The sequence below is a fragment of the Castor canadensis genome, chromosome 11 (assembly GCF_047511655.1).
Source record: "Castor canadensis chromosome 11, mCasCan1.hap1v2, whole genome shotgun sequence".
Taxonomy (NCBI): Eukaryota; Metazoa; Chordata; class Mammalia; order Rodentia; family Castoridae; genus Castor; species Castor canadensis.
Window position 1 is genome coordinate 51,357,809 of NC_133396.1, and position 17,280 is coordinate 51,375,088.

Genomic DNA, 17,280 nt, shown 5'->3' on the forward strand with positions numbered 1-17,280 from the left:
ACAACAGGCAAAACAGTGAGATTCAGCCAAAAAGAAATGTCTTCCACACTAAATGAACCTGGGCCTCTCCATTCCAATGATTTCTTGTTGGTTAGAGAAATCAAATTTTATATCCGTATCTGAAGAGCAGGCTTCAAAAACCTTTACATTCAAATTTGTAAAGAATCCAGAGGGGAACAAATACTTAAGAAGTCTTAAGTCAAGTGACTTCTAGATAACAGGACACTTAACATGAAACTACCCCTGTACTTTCCTCCGTCTACAGAAGGATCCCAGGGTGTCGGTTCCCTACATCAGGGTGGTGTGGAAGACAGACTGCATAGAAAGAACCAACCCCCTCACTAGTCAGCACCACAAGAAGGGTCTGCCACAAGGAGCCACCCAGTAGCTTCTCCAAGGATCCGAAAGCCATTGCAACAAGCATAGGAGAGCTAAGAGATGTCAGACAGCCTCCTACATCTTTATGTGTCCTTAATTTTTCTAAAAGCATAAATCCAGAACCAAAACGAAAGCAGGGAAATTCTATTTTCACTAACATGCTGTTTAGCCCCTGGAAAGGGCAGGAGTCAGTGCAGATTCCATGGGTGGTGAAATCCAATCATTTTTAAAAACTCTGCGAAGCAAGGACAGGTCAGGAGACCTGAGTCAAGGAATGGGGACACAATGAACTGCTATATCTGCCCCTAGGGTGGAAAGTAAACACCCTGACCACCGCACAAAGGGGAAACAAGAATTCCTTCCTGTTCCTCCACCTCCCCTCTATTTGGCAAAGAAGTTTTGCAAATAACCAAATTGTGGACAACACTGTTTTTTTTTTGTTTTTTTGTTTTTTTGTTTTTTTTTAGTGGAGAGCATTCTTTAAAAATCATGTGGATCAAAAGAAGAAATTCAAATGGCCAAAAAACACATGAAAAAATGCTCACCATCTCTAGCAATAAAGGAAATGCAAATTAAAACCACACTAAGATTCCACCTCACCCCTGTTAGAATAGCCATCGTTAGCAACACCACCAACAACAGGTGTTGGCGAGGATGTGTGGGAAAAAGGAACCCTCTTACACTGTTGGTGGGAATGTAAACTAGTACAACCACTCTGGAAAAATATTTGGAGGCTACTTAAAAAGCCAGACATTATTGATCTACCATTTGATCCAGCAATACCACTCTTGGGGATATACCCAAAAGACTGTGACACAGGTTACTCCAGAGGCACCTGCACACCCATGTTTATTGCAGCACTATTCACAATAGTCAAGTTATGGAAATAGCCAAGATGCCCCACCACTGACGAATGGATTAAGAAAATGTGGTATCTATACACAATGGAATTTTATGCAGCCATGAAGAAGAACGAAATGTTATCATTCGCTGGTAAATGGATGGAATTGGACAACATCATTCTGAGTGAGGTTAGCCTGGCCCAAAAGACCAAAAATCGTATGTTTCTCCCTCATATGTGGACATTAGATCAAGGGCAAACACAACAACGGGATTGGACTTTGAGCACATGATAAAAGCGAGAGCACACAAGGGAGGGGTGAGGATAGGTAAGACACCTAAAAAATTAGCAGGCATTTGTCGCCCTTAACGCAGAGAAACTAAAGCAGATACCTTAAAAGCAACTGAGGCCAATAGGAAAAGGGGACCAGGAACTAGAGAAAAGGTGAGATCAAAAAGAATTAACCTAGAAGGTAACACACACGCACAGGAAATCAATGTGAGTCAACTCCCTGTATAGCTATCCTTATCTCAACCAGCAAAAACCCTTGTTCCTTCCTATTATTGCTTATACTCTCTCTACAACAAAATTAGAAATAAGGGCAAAATAGTTTCTGCTGGGTATTGAGGGGGTGGGGGTAGAGGGAGGGGGCGGAGTGGGTGGTAAGGGAGGGGGTGGGGGCAGGGGGGAGAAATGACCCAAGCCTTGTATGCACATATGAATAATAAAATAAAATAAATAAATAAAAATAAAAATCGTGGAAAAGTGAATGTGGCATGGTACAGAAAGCCTAACTTAGGAAAGCAGAAGCAAGGTCCAACACTGTGACCCCTATGTGTCACCAACAAAGTTGTTGACCAAGGTTCTGGCATCTGAAATGATCAGACCAGATACCCTCTCCAAACCCTTCAGTCCCAAAGGCCCCAATTCTGACAAATGGCTCATTCCCTGCCACCTATCTCCATGGTGTCACAGAGAGCCCAAGCTTCTGACCATCCCAGCCACAGGTCACCAACTGAGGGGCTAGAACTCAGGCCACAAGCCAAGAAGTTGGATGCTTCTGCTGGCCTATGGGGCTCTGTGGGTGGCAAAATGGAGGGCTCCCTTGGCCTCTGGCAGTGTGAAGAGAAATGCTCAGAACCCCTCCCCACTCAAGGAAGCCTGACTGTGACCCCCAAGACTCAAATTTCTAACACACTGTGACTCTGCAACTGGAGACACTGCTATTGGAAGATGCCAGTGCCAGGCACTCCCAGAGACCTCCCCCACCCCAGAGGCAGGCCAGGTGCTGGATTGCCATCACTTATATCAGTACAACTTTCCATCTTGAGATGCTTAGAAAAATGTAGAGCAGCTTGGGAAAATGTTGAGTTCCCATGAGTCTGTGCTCAATTTAGCAGGCTGGTGACTGGTGGCGGTAAGTGCTGGGCTATTGCCATGTCCCAAAGAGCCAGGGAATGTGGAAGTGAAATGGGGTGACGAGCAGAGCTCTTGGCCAAACTTCAGCAGCCTCTGTGCTTCCAGGCCCACAGTGACTTCACACACTTCCCAAAAGGGAGCAGAGGATATGTGCCAGGAGGGTATCTATCAAGGGCAAGTATTTTCTCCCCATCCGCATGTACAGCCCCACTCTCCTGTGACCAGCCTTCTGGGAGGCCACCTCGGCTTCTCCCAGTACTGTGGAGAGACAGGGCAGGTTTCTCAACTGCATTCACAGATTTTTGGTAATGATGGCTAAGGTCTCCCAGTCTTGCCTAATGGCCTCAGTGCCCACTCCACCCACCCCAGCAGCACTGGGGCAGAGAGGATGGGCCAGAATCCCAGAGACCAGCTCAAATGATGAACCAAATCACCCTAAATGGAAGCCCCTGGGCTTTCCTGAGGAAGGGCCAGGCCTGAAGGTTAACTCTTTGAGCCCCAACTTCCTGACATTTTCTTGCCTGTTTATCTACTCAGGTCCTGCCAGCCCCAACCCTCCATGCTGGCCCACTGTCTCCAAGAGCCTCTAACAGTGTCTGACACACAACTGGGACTCAATAAGCACCTAATGTGGCCAAAACAAGAAGGTCTAGAAAAATATCCGTATCCCATAGCCTCAGATGGCAGAGTTAACACCCTGTCACTGTTCTCCCAGTTCCTGCTTCCCTTTCATGCTCCAGAAACAGCTACTGTGCTTCAGGCTCAATCATAAAACTGCCTTGGGACAGGAACAGTTAAACCTGGGTCAGAGAAGTAGCTCAGCACCCTTACAGCCTGGACTGGAGTGTGGCCAGTGGGCTGGCCTGGACAGCATCCACAGGCCCAGCTGGGTAATTCTTCCTCACCACAAATGGATCTGCCTCTTGCCTCCCAGCTGTGTGGCCTGAGGCCCATGGATATGCTTTACTGAGCCCCTCTCTCTCTCTACATCTGGTAAACACAGGTAATGCCAACTGCTGCTCAGGGCAGTTGTGGGATTGCCAGAATGGAACTGGCAAGTGATCCATATCCAAAGAGCTGCTTCCTCTCCCCACCATCTGCCCACCAGATGCATAAGAATGTCTACAGTGATGTTCTCTGCAGGTCCTGAGGACACCGGGACAGAAATGAACCCACAGAAGCTTCCCTTGAGAAGGCAAGGAGGATATGGCTGGGCAGGTTGGCGGATGTGTGGCACACAAGCCTGTCCTTCCAGACTGGGTATGGAACCTGCCAACTAACTTCCTCACCTCCTCTTCTCTGCAGCTGGAGTTCCCAGACAAGCCTCAGGAGTGCTGGCTCTGCTACTGCAGCCAACAAAACTAGAATAGTACTAGGAAACAGAAGGGGCTCTAAGTAGATGCTAGTGATTAGTAACTGAGCCCTTCTGATCTGCCAGGCACTGCTCTAAGCACTTTGCAGATGTTACTCTTTGGATCTTCTGAACAATACTATGAAGGAGTTATTCTTCTCATCTCCATCTTTATGAGGAGGAAACGAGGCAAAGAGAGAAAGCCACTGAGCCAAAGCTGCACTGCCAGCAAGTGGTAGAGCAGGATCTGATCCCAGACCTCCAATTTCTGGTCTCACCCTCTTAACCCTTATTCTTTCTGGCTTTAGACAAATCTAGCACTGAAAGTCCTAAGAACAAGGAATTTTTCCTGGCTGACTGCAGGCCCAGAAAGGCCCCTCTTATGTAGGTGTTTGGACTAATAGCAGGGAAGCAACTATTTCCTGCTGGGCCAGGATCACAATCTGGGGATCCCAGCAACTTCCAGTGCACTCAGCAAAGGGGAAGGGGCTCTGAGACTCTTCAAAGAAAGCTCTCTCTGAAAGAGGTTAGGAGCACAGACTGACAATATAGTGGGGTCAGCTGAAGGAGTCATACACCCCACAGACTCCTAAATAGTTCTTACAAATGCATTTTTCACGGGCAGGCACCGGTGACTCACGCCTGTAATCCTAGCTACTTGGAAGGCTGAGATCAGGAGGATCACATTTTTAGGCCAGCCTGGGCAAACAGTTTCAAGAAACCCCATCTCCAAAATAACCAGAGCAAAATGAACTAACGGTATGGCTCAAGTTCCAGAGCACCTGCTTTGCAAGCAACAAAACCCCAAGTTCAACCTCAGTTCCACACACACACACACACACACAAAAAAGTACACACACATACATTTTTCTAAGCTGGGCATGGTGGCACATATCTGTAATCCCAGCACTTGGGTGCCGGAGGCAGAAGGATCTTGAGTTCAAGGCCATCCAGGAGTATACAGTGAGACCCTGTCTCAAAACAAACAAAAAAATGTACTCATATTCTTAAGAAATAATGCCAGCCAGATGCCAGTGGTTCACGCCTGCAATCCCAGCTACTCAGGAGGCAAAGATAAAGAGGATCATATTTCAAAGCCTAGTTCACAAAACCCTATCTCAAAAATACCCAGGTGGAGTGGCTCAAGAGGTAGAGCACCTGCCTAGCAAGCATGAGGCCCTGAGTTCAAACCCCAGTACCACCAAAAAAAAAGAAAAGAAATAATGCCTCTTTGGGTATTACAATGTCTTCATTAAGTCAGCCAAACGGACTGTAATAACCTGAGAAGTCTGCACTGCTCCTTTGAAATGACCTACATCATCTGAAACACCACTCAGAAAAAAGTGAGCATCTTAATGATGCAAGGTAAACTTCATTTTTTGATACAGAATATAAATATTACGTCTATCTTTCCTCTCTACTGGACACATTCCTAGTACTTTTTTATTTTTACTACAACACAGACTGGCCACATGGAGAGGAAATGTTCCTTCCTAACTCCTATTAAATGTCAAGAGTTTTCCCCAGAAAAGGTGGGAGCTGGGGCAGCCCTAATGTTTTACTGTGGCTCTTGTGTTTGTGTAAATGTTTCACTGGGTTACTTTGGGTGCATATAAGAAAATGCGAGCAAACCACATGTGAGGCGCACACACAATGAGCCCAGTGACCCCTCGGCCCCGCCAGGCCTGGAACACTATCACAAGATCCAAGCAGATCTCCTTCCCTCCTCACCGCCTCCACTCCTCCACTCCTGGGCAAACAGTCTAGGCTCTGGGTTTCCAGCCCTTTATTTTATATATATTTTGTTTGTTTGTTTTGTTTTGTTTTTTGAGACAGGATCCCACTATTGTTGCCCAGGTTGGGCTCAAACTCATGAGCTAAAGCAATCCTCTTGCCTCAGCCTCCCAAGTAGCTGGGACAACAGGCACATGCCTGGCTAGTCTCTTGTTTTATTAAAAAAGGAAGTAATTGTAGCATGCACACTATAAACCTAAATGATGCCTGGTCTTCCACACTCACTTGTGTGCAATGTTTCTGAGAGTCAGCCCAGTCGCCGGCTTCCATGTGATTCTGTTACCATTTAACAGTGCACCTCCCCCACGCCCATGGATGACACCTGGGTTACTTTCAGATTTCTGTCACCATAGCGATGTAGTGTGCATATGTGTCCCTTGGGACACCTAAGCCAAGCTTTTCTAGGAGAATGTTCCCAGGAGAACAGCCCATTCCTGAGGTACACAAATCCTCCCTGCACCAAATTTTAAAAATATTTTTGCCATCCTGTTTTATGATATCATTTTGTTGTCACAAAGATTTATTAATAATTGTTTAGTTGATCCTAGATTTGACAAGTACTTTCTTCACATCACTGTGTATAAAGAAGGCAATGCCAGCAGATGCAGGAAATTTAGGGACACACAAGATGCAGCTTCCAGTCTGGGACACACAACTGGTTGCGCTCCAAGCAGGACATGAGACCAGCTGGGGAAAGGATGGTACCATCAAGTGCACCTGCGGCAATGCCATGGAAGAATAAGGAGCCCTCAGGGAGAGCCATGAAGCCAGCAGACTGGCCAAAACCAGACAGGCACCCCAGGAAACAAGTGGAAGCTGCAGCACCAGGGTTTCAGCAGGCATGTTAACAAACATGGACTTGCCAAGTCCGGTTATTCACCTTCCAGATTTTTGCCAGCTCCTCCAAACAATAACACTTGCTAACTATGGCAGAGCACTTACTGTGGGGCAGGAACTCAGAAATGAGCTCAGTTTGGAAGCCTTACTATAGGCCACACTATTACTGGCTTCATGTTTTTCTTTAAATCAATTTGTCTTTAAATTCAACTACCCACTTTGAGTAACAACATATATGAAATCAAGTATCCTTGTTATCTATTGGGGGGTATCTTTTTATTTTGTTTTTATTGAGCTGTAACTCACACAACATAAAATTCACCCCTTTAGAGAGCACAATTCAGTGTTTTGTCTTTTTTTTTAAGATTCATAATGTTGTATAACCATCACTACTATCTAATTCCAGAGCATTTTCATCCTTCCCAAGAGAAACCCTGTATCCATTAACAGTTGCTCCCAATGCCCCTCCCTGAGTCCCTGGCAACGGAAGTCTACTTTTTATCATGACGGATTTGCCTGTTCTGGATATTTAGTGTATGTAAATGGAATCAGACAAAACGTGTCTAGCTTCTTTCACTCAGCATCATGTTTTAAAGGTTCATCCCTGTCGGGTTATATACCATTACTCCAGTCCCTTTTATGATTGAATAATTTTCTATTGCATGGATGTATCACATTTTTGCATTGTTTCCTTTTTTTTTTTTTTTTTGGCTGTTACAAACAACACTGATATGAACATTTGTGCACAAGTTTCTGTGTGGACGTTTTCAACACTCCTGGGTATATACTGAGGAGTGGAATTGCTGATCCCATGGTAACTACATGCTTAACTCTTTGAGGAATTTGCCAAAGTTCTATGGAATTTTTAAGATAGAGAACTAGTAAAGCTAACATGGAACTGCATACCACTGAAAATTATTTTGGAAAATACTGCTGAAAGTGAAGCTACTGGAACTGGGTTTGGTTTTGTTTTGTTTTGTTTGGGAGCAGGGAACTGACGTAGTCAGAATGGCATTTCTGAAATACTCATCAAGCAGTGGAGAGGCCAGGGCAGGGGGGAAGATGAAGACAGGAAGACACTTAGATGCCACAACAGAACGATGACAAGAGACTGGGCCTGAATCCAGGTTTGGCGGGGGAATGGGAAAGGGCAGGAGACAGCCATGAACACAGAGTGGGAGGAAGAGCCCTGCGGCCTGCAAGTCAGCGTAGGAGGGGCGGAGGCAGCAGTAACAGTGGAAGGGTTTCAGGGAGTTTGACTTCAGGCAGACAGAGCTGGCACTGGTGGCAGGACAGCCAGTGGCAGCTCGCACCTAGTATCAGGTGCAGGAGGAGCACTGGGGTGGCATGTTCATCTAGGAGGAGCAGGGGGAAAGAGACAGGGAGAGGGCTGGATAGAGAGCTGGGGAAATGGGACAATGATGAAGCCAGGAGAACAGGCCACAAATAGGCAGGTAAGGGGATTCATTCAGTGCCAGGGAAGCAGAGGGCAGGGGGCACACTTGTGAGCCTGTATACAGCAGTATGCAGCACTAATGACCACAAGAGCAGTTCAGATGCCCTGTATACATTGCTGGGCATGCCAGTATTAGGACAAAACTGAACTCACTACCCCTACTCTCCACCTGCCCACCCCACATTTCCCATTCCTCCAGGGTCTACCACCTGCTGCCAGGCCAAATGAGGCAAGCCAGAGAAGCCTTGCCACGAAGTGCGCCTGGACATCCGGCACTCCTTCCACCCTTTCTCCTTCCTCCCACGACCTCTGGACTACAGACTCTTGGGGGACAGAGGCCCCGACTGTCTCCTCACTGCTGTATGCCAGGCCTGGCAAGGCGCCTGGCACACATCTGTTGCAGGAATGAATGACTCCACAGCGCACCAAGACCAGCCCCCACCTGCTCGAACTTTCTTCCTCCCTCCCTACTCAGAATTTGCTATTCCTCCACACCCTCACCAAACCTCCAAACATGGCCCCTCGAATGCCCACAATAAATATAAATACATGACTTATCAACACACACACCCCAAAAAGGTGGCACAAGCCTGTGATCCCAGCACTCCGTAGACAGAGGCAAAAGGGTCTTGAGTTTGAGGCCAGTCTGGGCTACACAGGGAGACCCTGTCTCAAATAAATAAATAAATAAATAAATAAATAAATAAAAACATAGCCAATGGATATTGTTATAGCTTTAAACAAGTCAGTAAGTGAAAACACTGCTGCTGTACCCGACAGTTTAGTCACCTCCACGAACCTCAGTGTCCTCAACTCATAAAATGGTAATGGTGGTCGGGGAGCATCAGTGAGATAAAGGACCTGAAAGAGCATAGAAAATGAGGCTAAAGGCTTCTACTTCTGCTACAGGAGTGTCCCTAAGCACTTCTGACTGGCCTCTCTGCTCTGATCTGCTGGTTCCTTGACCACACCCCCTCCGGAAGCAAAGCAAAACAGAGCAAGCTGACATGGAACAGGAGGGAATTTTTTAGTCTATTTCACACTAAATTTAACAAGCATAAACAAACAGAAGTTTGCATACCATGTAATTTTTTTTAATTCTGTAAAGATTAGAAATATACTGCCAAATGTCAAAACATAAAAACCAAAAGGAAATGAAAGTTGTTATTTTCCTTTTGGTTTTATCTCCATTAGCCAAATGTTTTCATTCAAACTGTTTACACGGCCATTGTCCTGCTTTGTTTGGAAAACTAATAATCAAGGGGCATGTTTCCAGCACTAACAACTGGGTGCGTTACACAGTTGCTTCTGTGCCCAGAAAATGCTGCTCTTTAGAAACTTGTGCCGAGAGGCCAACGAATAACTGTTTACTTGCCCTTGGAATGTGTACCAGCCATGTCAGTGCTACCAATGTCCCTCCTCACAATAGCCTTCATCTCATCCTTGTGCCAAAATGGCATAACCAAGCCGTGAGAACAGGGCTGTCCCACAGCATGTCAGTGCTTCCAAGGAAAGCATGAGCCCAAAGCCTCGGAATCCGTGCCTGGTCATACAGGAACTCAGCTGCTGATGGTCAAATGCACCAAGGCGACGGCTGTAATGTACTGAATGCCCATTATGTACCAGCACTGGTCCAAGTGGCCCACAGCACTGATCTTGCTGCAATTCTGCAGGGAAGGCATTTTACAAGTGAAGTCGGGGGAGTCCTTGAGCTGGAACAGACTCTGTGCTCTCTCTACTGAGGCTCGCTGCCTCCAGGAAAAACCCCGAAGGGCCTGATCCTCAATCTCAGTTCAGGGCATCACCACCTCTGGGTTTCTTGCCCTTCCCTGTTCCAATATCACACACCCATCTAGGATGCCCCTTGGAGTATGTGAGATCTCTCCACCAAGGAAGCTTTCCAGGTCAACCCTTGTCACGTCTACTAACAAACATTTCCTCAGTGACCTTATCTATGTGGAACCCCTCCCCTGGGGCCCAGGAAGGCCCTCTCTCTTCCCTCTCTCCTCTCCTCTCCTCTTGTATTAGTTCTATCCAGCACATTTGTGATCCCATTCTCTTCCTGGTCCTACAACAGAACGACATTTTCCCACTTCCTCTGAAGTCAGCTGTTGTACTGAACAGTAAGATGAGACAGAAATGAGATACGTCTTTGTCACACGCTTTAAAAGGCAGGGTGCCTTTCTCCATATCCTCTTTCCTCCACGGAGGTGATGGTGGACACCTGCATCAAGACAGCGCCTCATTTGCCCAGAGATAAGGCATGTCCACACAGACTCATGCACCAAGTGCACAGCCACACTACTCACAAGAGCCAAAGAGTGAACACAACTTTGTCCACCAGCAGATGAGGAGATAAACAAACCTGGTCTGGCCATACAATGGAACTATAATTCATCCCAAAAAGGAAATAAAGTCCTGACACGTGCTACAACACAGATGAACCTTGAAAACATGATGCTCAGTGAAAGAAACCAGATCCAAAAAGCCACATATCATGATTCTACTTCTATGGAATGTTCAGAACATAGGGCCCAAAGTGGATTGATAGGTGCCAGGGGGTGGAGAGAAAATGTTAGGAGAAATGACTGCTCGGTGGTCACAGGGTTTCTTTTGGGGTGGTGAGTACTTTACACTAAAGGTAGTGCTGATGGCTGCACAGCTCTAAATGCACTACCATCTGCGGAACCGCCCCCAGCACTAAAACCATCTGCATATTGTAAGTGGTGAACTTCACCGCACGGTACATAAATTATGTATCAATAAAACTTAACAAGAAAAAGAAAAGCCTGACCTCTACCACCCTGGATTCATGAATGGCCATGAGCAAAGTCCCCTGAGCACACACTAGACACGTAGCCCCAGGGGGAAACAAGCCCTGCTGTGCCAGGCCACGGAGATGCAAGGGGGCTTCTGTGCTCACAGCGGCACAGAGCCCATCTGGGTCCAACACAAGCACACCCACACTATCGTATGTTCCCATTGAAAATGTGTCTGTGGCCAATTAACTTCAAACTCTGGAAGGAAGCCACAGTTGTGATCTTTCCCAAAAGGAACCAGGCTCTGTCCCAAGGCCACAAGTCTGAATCTTTGAACCCAAGGAATTTAAGAATCTGGCTTGATCAGAATAATTCCTGATCAAATCACAGCAACAGCTCTAATTGATTGGTTACCTATATTATGTGCCCAGCACTGGCCCAGATGGCCACAGCACCAATTTTGCTGCAATTCTGCAGAGGAGGCATTTTACAAGTGAAGAGAGTTGACAAGTCAGAAAACTGAGATGAGGTATCTGAGATGAGACACTGGGCCTCCATCACCTCCCATGAAAATTCAGAAGGGACCAGTCCTCAACGCCTCAATCCAGTGTTGAAAAAAATATTTATAATTCATAACACAATGAACCAACCTTCCAAAACTATAAAGAGAAATTGAAGCCAGGAATGGTGGCTCATGTCTATAATCCTAGTTACTCAGGAGGGAGAGACTGGGAGGATTACAGTTAGAGACCAGTCCAGGCAAAAAGTTTACAAGACCCTATCTCAGATCCCATCTCAATCAATAAAAGCTGTGTATGCCTGGCATCCCAGTTACTGGGAAGCATAAAACAGGAGTGGTCCAGACCTGCCCAGACATAAACAAGATCCTATCCCAAAAAATAACTAAAGCATAAAGAGCTGGAGGTGTGACTCAAGTGGCAGAGCATCTGCCTAGCAAATGCAAAGCCCTGAGTTCAAATCCACATACTGCCCCCTCCCCAAAATGGGGGGGTGAGGTGTCAGGGGGAGAAATTGAAAAATGAGCAACCAATAACCCGAGAAAAATGCGAGCTGAACTGTACAGAAAAAAATACAAATGGTCCTTAAACATATGACAGCATGATCAGCTCACACTTCAGAAAAACACAAATACTGTATTGAGATACTATTTACACCTGTCAAGTTGGCAGGAATCCAAACATTTGACTACACCTGCAGTTGACATGGCTGAGAAACAGATAGCTACACTGCTGTTGAGAGGGCAGTGTGGAGCACCCCCTGGGTGAGGAGAACTGGTAGACTCTGTCAAAGTGACAAATGTGTCTCCCTTTTGACCCTTCAGTGTCCCTGTGGAATGACCTACATATATACGCAGCAATGCACATGGAAGATGACACAGTGCAGGCACATCAGTAAACAGCATGCTGGAAATGACCAGCAAGTCTTTCTTTAAGGAATGGTATTAAAAAGGAAAACCTCACAATACTAAACGAAAGAGTGGCAATGACTCACTATGTGTTGACATGGGAAAAATCTGTACAATGTTCCAGTAAATAAAGAATAGTGTAAATAAAATTAAAAAGAAGTAAGAATCTACACTTGTGCTTGCTTGCATTTGCATAGAGAACCACCAGAAGGGAATTCAAACTATGTAAGTGGATGCCAGGGAGAAGGACAGGCAGAGCAGACAAGATCAGTAGTGAAGGTCAATATTTCTCAAAGTGTATTTTACGCTGGGCATGGTGACACTTGCCTACAATCCCAGCTATGTGGAATGCAGAGATAGGAGGATCATGGTCTGAGGCCAGCCCTGGGCAAAAGCAGGATACCCTATTTGAAGCCTAAAGCATAAAGGATTGGGGGTCGGGGGAGCCTCAAGCCAAGCAAGGCGCTGAGTTCAAACCCCAGTACCACAAAAAAAAGTGTATCTTAATATTATTTTATTTTAAAAGTGAGTGAATATACTGACTATTCAAATGAGCATTTTATTTTTTAAAAAGTCCCCATCCCCAATTTTAAGAAGCTTCAAAAAGAAATGCCAGATCAACATCAAAGCCTTTAGCCAACAGGTCTCAGATACCAGTCAGTGCCAGGCAGCCCAGGAGCTGAGTGCCAGCCCAGGCCCAGCTGTGTCCTTATGCATCCTCCTGTGAGAGAGGTGGGCACCAAAGGATGGCAGTGAGAGTAAGGCTCAGGGTTTCCTGAGCTGTCCCTTCCTCTCTGACTCTCCTCTAGGCCCTTCCGGCTTCATATCTCAGTAACTTCCCTCACTGTCCATGCCCCTATCCAACCCACTGTCCACTCCAGACTGAACTTTCTCTCTCCATGAACCACCCATAGCATTGTGTGCAAACCCCATCCAGTGCAGCCCAGAGCAGATCTATGCTCCATCATAAGGTCACAGGGCCAAAGTCAGACAGAACAGTCCTGAACGCCCATGACAACAAACTTGGCCCTTTCCTTAGGGGTGCAAGAGTGATGGGTGGCTATCCCAAGGGATATCTGTGACATAATCCCATTTCCTCATTCCAGGCACCCCTCAGTCTTTCCCCTGGAGACCAACAGGCCTGGCCTTCATTAAGTCAGGTAATAGGAAAAATGCAAAAGAGGAAAAAGTAAAGGAGAGGGCTCTGTCCCTCAAAGGGCTGAGATTTGTTTTCCAGTGGTTTCTCTCTGAAATAACCCAAGGCTCAAAAGATACCAGATCAGCGAGCTACTACTCTCACATTTAACAAAAACAGCAGCAAAACCACGTTTCCAGATCACCCACCAGAAGGAGAAAACCTCAGGCCAAGCAATCCCAAATTGTACTTCCATGGTCCTCAAAGGGCAGTGAAAAACACTATTTCCAACAGCTTGACTCAGCAGCCAATGTGCTGCAGACCAAGTTTTTCTGTTAAGGAAGATAACATTTGCTTCCCCTTTCTGAGCTCAAAACTGATTTTTTTTCTTCCAAATTAAAAAAAAAATTCTTTGGTGGGGGGTGGATAAGTGAGAGTGGTGGAAGGGCAAATTCAAGTATGATATATTTGACTCATTGTAAGAACCTTCATAAATGCCACAATGTACCCCCACCTAACACAATAAAGGGGGGGAAAATTATGCCTGGTAGCCTTCACATTTCTGTCAAAAGGATTTCTTGAATATCCACCAGTTGGCAGTGCAATGTTGCTGGACACGCTGCACATGTGGTACCCACCAGCTTCCTGGTGACCACAAGTCTCATGGGAAGACTGACATTTTTCCACTGGGGTTGGCTCTGTGGGCCTAACACCACAGAATAGGAAACAGGGAACCATAACCACTGTGCGAGACCGGCTCACAAGGACTCTCAAACAACTTCTGACTGAGCATGTACAGCACCAATGTCAAGGGCCAGAGAAGGGAATCACAGCTGTGGGCATGCCATGGGTCCCCTGCAGACAGCTGGTTGGTTTCCACAGCCTGATCCACCTCTCTGAGTTGCATAAGCGCTCAGGCACACACTTGTCCTGAGGAACTGGCCAGTTTTCTCTTCTGGAGACTCCTGAAGAGAAAGGCAGCAGTCAGATGGGAAGGACATGATGACACTCACTACAGACTCTGGTCATCAAGCCAACTCTATCTCATCAAGGAAGAAGCCACATACAGAAATGCAACCCCATGGGGGGCTGGTGGAGTGGCTCAAGCAGTAACAGCAACCTGCCTAGCAAGCATGAGGCCCTGAGTTCAAACCCCAGTGCTGCCAAAAAATAAAATAACAAAGAAACCCCTGCTGGCCAAATGCTGCACTCACCTAAGAATGGGAAGCCTCCAGAGACCCAGAACCCAAGCATGCTGGTGCCTCTGGTGTAAATGAAAGGCTACTCTTCCAGAGGAGAAACTGAGGCACAGAGAGCATTCAGTGGCTACACAAAAGATGGCCTGTCACACTCTGGAAGACTCTAAAATGCGTGCAGCACAGTGGTCCTTGTTTCCCCAGATTTAGCCCAACATCCTGTCCCACAGCACAGCTCCTCCTCCATACTCCCAGCTCAGCCACAGCACAGCAGTCTCGTAGCACACCCACATTGCCATTCTCTCCTTCTCCGTCACCACACCCAACTGGCTTCCAGCAAAATCTCTCCCCTACAGTTAGTTCCCGCCTGGCCCTCAAAGCCTCTGGAGGGCTATGGACACCCACAAGCCAGAGCAAGGGAGCAACTGGTTTCCCAGAAAGACAAGTCACAGAAGACATCGGGTCTCTTCCCAGCATGGCCACCTGTCACCCCATCATGGTTAGATATTCTACCAGGACTGCAGTAGTGAACAAACAGAAACTTGGGAGGAAATAAACCAGAATTTTCTCTGATGACCATTGCTGGGCTCAGAAAATAACGCCCTAGCCTTTTGGCATGCTGAGTACTTTGAACTGACAGCATGGAAGGTCTCTCTGACCTCCTGCTCTCCTGTCTCTCATCCCTCATTCTCCTCCAAAACCAGCCACAAAACTAGAATTATTCTACCTTCCTCCTCCAACACCCTGCCATTCTGCCTAGGGGCTGGCCATAAGGAAATTCTCTCACCCACCTTATTCAATAGTAGGTTCTAAGACTCTCATTCCAGAGGGTCCTGTCCCAAAGCCAGGAGGAAAGAATGGTTCAGCTGAGAGGCCAAGAGGAATGTGAATGGCCAAGCCTTGCTAGGTTTCCCCACCCAGTCTATGACTATTAGGATCATACCCTTTTGTCCAACTACAATTCTACATAGCCATCTCTGCTTCACAGCACCTATGCATAAAATAGATATTTTCCCCTGTCATTGTAGAGGCTTCTCCTGGAAACCTCTCTTTTGTTTTGGGGGTGTCTGTCCACTGTGATCCTTATAACAGGGAGGAAAAGGATCACGTCTCTCCACCCTACATCATTAAAGCAGGTACCCTTACCAACCTCAGGGAACTTAGTACAAAAAAGGAAATTTGCCTGAAGACACCATATTGCAATAGTCTACTTTGGTAGAGCTGACTTTAACCAGTCTTTGGAAACCCTTTATTATCAGATGGTGGGGAAGGGAAAAGAGTCAGCAAGACAGTTGTTCAAAGGCGAAAGAAATAAATGAAAACAACGACCTGGGATTTCTCTGGGAGGGAGAGGAATTAGGGGTTTGGCTTGTTTAAAGAAATTTTTGCTTCTCTTTCTTCGAATGTTATTATCCACCCAATACTTTGCAGTCAGGTTACATAGTAATTTCTTTTGTCTTTTTCTCTACTGATAAAAAATTATTATTTAAATCAACAATGTGTTCTCTTTCCTAATTTCTTATTTCTTTTCAAAGCAAGGAGAGTGAGATTATTTTTTTCTTTCTAAAGCACAGAAGGATCAGATTAGTTGCAAGGAGCATGTTTTAAATGTTCTCTTTATGCACCAAGTCTTCTCTATAATTACTACAGTAAATGGCATTAAGCATAAATTAACTAGAGCACAGGACCTGGTCCTGAATGGCACAGAAGATCTTGTTATAAAAGCACACCATAGCTAGGCAGGCCCAAGGACTTCAGAGCTGAATCTCAGAGGGATTAAAACCCACTGTGATCCAACTGAGCCTCCTATGGTGGTTTCTGAACAGGAGAAGAGCCCCTCAGAGGTACCCTACAGGTACCACAGGCAGGAAACCGCTACATAACCCTCTTTAACTCCACTTCTCTGAGCTCGAATGGCTGTCGTTGGGTTTGGCTATCTCTCAGACCCCACCTTTTTAGTCTGTATAGACTCACCTGGTCACTGAGAAGTGAAAAGGCCTCAAGCAGAAACTCATGACCTGTTCTCCCTGTGGCTCTCTGGGGAGTTCTGGAAACATACTTATGATCAGACCCCATCCCAGAACCACTGAAACATCAGTACATTTAAAAAAAAAAACGCTGCCCGCCAATGTTGGTGAAGTGCAACCAAAGCTGACAGCAATGACATAGAGAAATCCAGAGAACACAATGAAAAGAAGTACGAGAAGCCAACAGAGAAGCAGAAGGAAAGACTAAAGCTGAGTCAGAAAGCAAGATCAGAGCCCAAAGTTGGGTAACTACTGCTGGGACAAATGACTGGCTCTGAGTTGAGTTTCCTAGTGGCCAAAACAGAAGATTCATGCTGTGTACAAGAGAAAAAACAAACCAGATTCACAGATTTTCCTTGTCCTGGGACCTGAGACAAACCCTCCCCTATGCTCTCCAAAGGGAGACATATGGCACAACATAGCAGAGTATGCCCCCCAACTTCATGACCATAACCCCCAGACATGTGGCATGGGGCCATGCTCACCACTCTCTCAGACACGGTTCCACAGAAGCAGACCTGAGAAGAATGCCCACCTGTCAGCACCTGGCTACTCACTAAGGACTTCACTAACTCCTGCATGGATATAGAGCAGCCTGCCAAGGCCCTGCACACAGATGACAACACAGTTAACCTGCCCTCCTAGACTCCGGCACACTGGG

At 46.3% G+C, this 17,280-nt stretch overlaps 1 protein-coding gene across 14 annotated transcripts in view; it reads right to left on the minus strand.

The window, feature by feature from the left end:
• Window positions 1–17,280, minus strand: part of Epn2 (epsin 2) — a 95,457-nt gene that overhangs the window by 50,499 nt on the left and 27,678 nt on the right. Inside the window, exon 1 of one of the 14 annotated variants that reach the window (XM_074046695.1) lies at window positions 8,850–9,139. The exons of the other annotated variants lie outside the window; for them this stretch is intronic. The gene's annotated coding sequence lies outside the window, so the exon portion shown is untranslated. Of the gene's footprint in view, window positions 1–8,849; window positions 9,140–17,280 lie in introns of those variants that run through there. 14 annotated transcript variants of the gene reach the window in all.